Source organism: Monodelphis domestica, chromosome 4 (assembly GCF_027887165.1).
Source record: "Monodelphis domestica isolate mMonDom1 chromosome 4, mMonDom1.pri, whole genome shotgun sequence".
NCBI classification, from domain to species: Eukaryota; Metazoa; Chordata; class Mammalia; order Didelphimorphia; family Didelphidae; genus Monodelphis; species Monodelphis domestica.
Genome location: NC_077230.1, coordinates 369,752,870 through 369,759,272, shown reverse-complemented (window position 1 = coordinate 369,759,272; position 6,403 = coordinate 369,752,870).

Below are 6,403 nucleotides of genomic sequence, written 5' to 3'. Positions count from 1 at the left end.
TTTCACTGTGTAGCAGTGGAGCTTTAGAGAAGGACATGAAGAGACATATAGAAAACCTTGACTGTTGAGTACAGAAATAGCTGCTTCCTTTTAAATCTGACTATCATTCAGCTGGGAGTTTTCACAAACTAGACCACTTCTAAATTGCTGAGCTAGATTTTCCACTGTTTTCTTTTTCAGCTTCCTCTCTGACTAGGGAGATGGTCCACTTGTCTGTCCTGGTTAAATTCCCACCCCATCCACAGCTCTATCTCATACTCCAGGGAAGGAAGGGGAGTGTTTTTAAGCTTTTTGTCTTTACTACTGTACTGAATATTCATGTTTGTCCAGAAACCTTTGAGAGGACTTTCAAACAGCCACCATGCTGAAAATGACCTCAAGAAATAGAGGGAAATATGGAGAGTGGGTGAGTTTCAGGGAAGAGAAGAGAGATGTTCCATTTGGGACTTACATGTGGGATCTAAAACATCAGTGAGTTGGGGGCAGCTGGGTAGCTCAGTGGATTGAGAGCCAGGCCTAGAGACAGGAGGTCCTAGGTTCAAATCTGGCCTCAGACACTTCCCAGCTGTGTGACCCTGGACAAGTCACTTGACCCCCATGAGGTCTAGGCGCCTAGCCCTTACCACTCTTCTGCCTTGGAGCCAATACACAGTATTGACTCCCAAGAGGGGAGGTAAGGGTTTAAAATAAAATATCAGTGAGTTGTCACATTCGAGATGGCTAGCAGACTGTGTAGTATAGAACTAGAGTTCAGCAAAGAGATAAGGGGTGAATAGAAGGATTGGAATTCATTTGCATGGAAATAAGCCAATGAATGCTGGTCAGCAGAGGCTGTTGGGTTTATGAAGGGGGACCCATTATTGAAGAGTGACCAGGGAGCAGATCCCTATAGAGGAAACTTTCTTTTAGCACCAAAAAAGATTGTGAAATGGAAAGATCCAGGATGGTGGAGAATTGATCAACAAAAATATGGGCTCCAGATGGCCATGGAAGAAGAGGCTATTGACGAAAGGGGTAGGCCTGGGATGGATGGGGATGACAGTATGGAGGAGGTAGTGCAGTAGAGGGGAAAGGATTGACTCGGAAGACTGGACCACACAAATAAGGAGACCAGAGGAATAGAAGCTTGCCACTGAATGAGGGAAATGCCAGTTGGTTTCACTCCCACCCACCCACCCAACCTCCAGGCTTGGGTGATCACTCGAAATAGAAGAGCTGGTGATATTTGAAGCATGAGATTCTGTTCAGGTATCCGAGTCAGTGTGTGGCTTTATGATTTAGTCCTCTGGGCCGTACTGAATTCATTCCTGGCCGCCATCTCCATAACTTCTTCAAGATGGCAGGGAAGAAGTCATAGATTGTATAGGATCTTTAGAACCACAAGGTTACAGGTTTCTGACAGCTGTGCTGAGGTTCTCAAATGGCTGTATGTCCTCTTCAGTATAAGAATCTCCTACAAGTGGTCATCCAGGCTTCACTTGAAAATGTGCCACCAAAGGCAGCCCATGTGACTTTAGAGGATGAATAGATACTTTAATGTATCTTCACGTTAACGGAATTTTGCCTCATCATTTCAACCCACTAGTCCCGTTTCCATCTTCCAAGGACTAAATGAGCAAATAAGCTGAGCTCCTCTTTGCCATGACAGCCTTTCAGATATTCTTTTATTGTAAACCCTTCTCTTAGGATCAGTTCTAAGTATTGATTCCAAGGCTGAAGAAAGATAAGGGCGAGGTACTTGGGGTTAAGTGACTTGCCCAGAGTCATACAGCTAGGAAGTGTCTCCAGCCACACTTGAACCCAGGACCTCCCCTCTCCAGGCTTATCTCGTATCCACTGAGCCACCTAGTAGACCCTAGCCCTTCAAACATTTGAAGACAGTAGGCATGTCCTCTACTCCCAAATGACTCAATAAATAAGCATTTATTAAAATTCCAGGCACTGTGCTAGACACTGAGGAGACAAAATATGTGCTTCCATCGTGGCAGGGGGGACAATGCCTGGGAGATCATAAGGACAGAGTGGTGAGGGGAGGCATTCATAGCAAGAGGGGTCAGACAGACTTCACCCAGGAGTCAGCACTTAGACTGAGCCTAGAAGCAAACTAGGGTGCAAGCAAGAGAGAAAGAAGTACATTGCAGGCATGGAGCCCATCCAAAGGCATGAGTGGGAGGTGGAATCCCATACAAGATAGGACGAAAAGTGAGCATCTGAGGTCACGTAGGAACTTGGCTCTTCCTGACCCCACTAGACCTAACATCGTCCCGCGTACCCCCTGCGCCCTTGGCTAGACTGTGTGCAAAGAGCAGTCACGTGAGGGACCGAAAGGTACTAGGGAGCCAGATTGCAAAGGGTTTTTAAATACTAAATCAGAGTTGCGAATTGATCCACAAGGTCATAGGGAGCCCCTGGAAGCAATTGAGTAGTAGAGCGCATGACCAGTCCTGCTCTTCTAGGAAAATCATTTTGTCTGCTTTTTGGGAGGATGGACTGAAGTGGAGAGAAAGAACTAAGGCCAAGAGATGGATTGAGAAGCTAATGCAGTCATCTTTCCCAAGCTAAACATCTCCAAGTTTGATCCAGATAATACTGTTTTGAGCTGCCTTCATATTCCATAGTCATCTGGAAGCAGGTCATCAGCACCCTTAAAATTTACTGGCCAGAATGAAAATAGCACATTTGGATACAATTTCTGGGTCTACAAAGTCCCTTATTACAGGCCTGTGAAGTCAGCATTGGGACAGCTAACACAATACCTGGAATGTACCAGCTGGGCCTGGAGTTGGGAAGACCTGAATTCAAATCCATCCTCTGACACTGGCTAGCTGTGTGGCAAGTTACACAAACCTCTGCCTTGTTTTCCTCATCTGTCAAATGAGGATAAAAATAGGACCACGCTGTCAGGGCTATTGTGAGGATCAAGTGAGACAATATTGATAAAGCACCTGGCACAGCGCCTGACACATAGTAGGTGCCTGATAAATGTTAACTGATTGTTAGAGTGGAGCTGTCATCTCCGGCCCCCAGGAGATCCATTGGCATAGGCCTTTGAGCCTGTTTTTGGTTCCTCATCCCTTCTTCCCAGGCTAGCCTCCGCTGGGGCTGTAACGCCCTCGTTCTGCCCACTGGCTCTGTTGCTTCTGTCCAGGTCCCGGTTGGGCTCTCGCATGGCTTCATAGGCTGCTGCTGATACAGCGTCGCTGCCTCCTTCAGCTGTGGGTTCACTAAAGCTTTCAGTTCCTTTTCACACGGGCTGTTGTCCAACCCCATCTCTCCCGTCCAGTAGCTTTGAGCAGTTCATTTTTTTAAAACCTTGGGAAAGATTTCACGTTTATCCTTATTAAACTTAATCTTTTTAGATCGCAGAAGCAGAGCTGAAAGAGGCCTTAGAAGTCAAATTTTAATCCCTCCCTTTATAAAGGAAACCAATAAAGCCCAGAAGCTTGCCCACAGTCACACAGGCAGTAAAGATCAGAGCCAGGAACTGACCCCAGGCAGCAGGCACGCAGACTCCAATCGTCTTGCTGCCTCCACAGGCCCCTTGATCATGCCCATAATGAGTTAACTAGAATTGTGATCAAAGCCAGGCAAGTCTTGCTGGCCACAGGAAACCAGTCAGGAGACGGGGGTTCTCTGTCCTGGCTGTGGCACCATGACTAAGTAAGTCCCTTTCCTTCAGAGTAAAGTCAGTCCATTTAATTCCCTCATCCCTGAGATCCTTCGCCTTTTTCCTTTGGGAGGCAGGGTAGATGGTGTGTCCTTCATGCTTCAGAAAGATTGGAGGACTATTGGGGACAGAAACCCAGCTCCGAGGCTGGGGAAAGGAATGGACTCTCAAGTCCTGCCAGTCTCAGGGATAGTCGTTCAGAACTGGAGTCAGAAGACCTGCATTCAAGTCCCTGCAGTGCCATTTAGGAGCTGTGGCACGTGGGATATGTCACAATCCCACTGGGTCTTCTTCATCCCAAAGTTTGCTAGCTAGCTCCAAAGGTTAAAGTGAGGACCAAATTGGATAAATAACAGCATTTGTCATGATTTTAACAGCTAGGATTTATATAGCTCTTTGAGCAAAACACTTTAGAAAAAATATTTTATCTCCACAATCCTAAAATGTAGGTTCTCTTATTGGACATCCTCCAAGAGAGGAAAGTGGAGCTGAGCGAAGTTAAGTCATCTGCCCAGGGTCCCACAGGTAGGAATGTGAAGTAGAATTTGAACTGAGGATTTCTTGATTGCACATCCAGGACTCATCCTCTGGGCCACCTGGTTGCCTCCATGTGCTTTGTGAATTGAAAAAGCATTATGGAAATGTCTTGTATTTTTGGAAATGTTTTCATAGATTTATAGGTCTAAATCTGGACAAGATAATCTTCTTTCTTATCATTTTGACTTTCTTCCTTGGAATATTCCACTGAAGCTGGCAACCAGAAAATGATGAAAAGCCCCCCAGATTTGTATTCCAAGGAACTGGCTGTTGATCCCTTCCATTTGGGTTACACAACTTTAGGCTAGTCTCTCATTCTCTGGACCTCCCTGGCCTCATCTTTGAAGCAAAAATATTGGAGAATAATCCCTTCCAACAACACACCCTGTGAAATTGGGAAGAGGGAAGGGAGCACAATCCATGAGACTGGGTAAGAACACCAGCTCTATCACCACAGAGACCTCGGAGATTACCAGAGGGAACTCGTACCCTGGAGAAACTCAGGAACATCTTTCTTCTGCCTAAAAGCCCATTGAGGAAAGGACCTACTTCTTCTAGCTGATGGTCTTTCATTATTTCAAACCCCAAAGAGTGTTGTTCTGATGTAGATCTTGGAAAGCATAGGCATCCGTGTGGTTAGGTGTCTTTCTTGCTGTTTATGATCATCTTGCATCTTGAAAAAGGCAAAAGACAGGCCAGGGGGATGACATACCCTTTGTGAAAAAGAAGGGAAGCAGGACCTTTTTGTAGAAAGAATGGAAACCAAGTAGCCACTCATTGATTGTGGAGTGAGTGAACAAACTGGGCTACATAAATGTGATGGAATATAAAAGTGCCATGAGGGAAAATGAATAAGAAAACATGAGAGAAATGGGAAGATTTCTATGAACTGGTAAAATGGGAGGAAGCAAAAACAGGATCACAATATGGAATGTGAATGAAAGGACCATTAAAAAGAATTGGAAAACTCTGATGTTAAAGAGCAGTTGTGGTCCTGAGGAAATTCACCTCCTGCCTTTAGTTAGCAAGATGTGTGTCCCAGGGAAGGTGATGGCACACATGTGGAAGGTGGCATGTGCTATTACCAGCTGATTTTGCTTAACTATTTCTCCTTGTCACAGAAATGACTGACATAAAACCAAAGGCATCAATAGAAGGAAGAGAAGGGAAAGGAAAGAGAGAGGAAGGAAGGAAGGAAGGAAGGAAGGAAGGAAGGAAGGAAGGAAGGAAGGAAGGAAGGAAGGAAGGAAGGAAGGAAGGAAGGAAGGAAGGAAGGAAGGAAGGAAGGAAGGAAGGAAGGAAGGAAGGAAGGAAGGAAGGAAGGAAGGAAGGAAGGAAGAGTCTGAATGAATAGGAGAGCTAAAATATTTGGTGGCAAGGAGTGGGAATAAAGGAGGTATGGCCAAGAGGTAAAAAGCTTTCTTTCCTATACCTAGTTCACAAATAGGTACCCTGTGATGCAAGGCAGGAACTTTGGACAGGAATCAAGTTCTAACTTGTAAAGCATAAACACAATCATGTTAGGATTAGTGCAATTCCCCTCAAAAACAGAACAGGCTTCCTCTGAAGGCAGTGAGTTGCCCATCTCTGGAAATGTTCAAACAGAGGTTACATGACCTTTTGTTGGACATGTAAAGGAGATCCCCACTTAGGTGTGGGTCAGATGAATGGCATCAGAGATGGTCCTTTCCAACTAGAGTCTTTGACACTTTAGAGGACCAAGGACAAGATCAGCATGGGCTGGGCAAGAAAGAAGAGTGGAAAATGGGGCTGGGTGCCAAGGAAACTTCACTGTTAATGGCCCGCATTCCTATTCACTGGGGACACTGTCGGCATTTTGACTGTGAGCAAGGGCAGGTGTTGTACTGCAGATCTGAGCAGAGGGGTGGTGTACCAGAACACAACCCCAGGGGTTTTCCTTCCTGTTAATGAGGCCACCAGCTGCTCTAACAGCCCGAGTAGCAGGTGAGGAGGTGATGGGGAGAGGCCAACAATCTGACAGCCTTTGCATCTCATGTGGCCCTGAAGGTGGGATAGTCAGGAGAACAAGAGCTCCCTCCCTGCGTCAGCATCCGTGTCCAAGGTACACACCCAACCCATACGTACATAGCCTCTCTTCTCCCTGGAGGGCTGATGCCCAAACCCTGTGTCCTACAAGGATGCTAATTATATTCATGGCACCAGTGCCAGGAGATGATG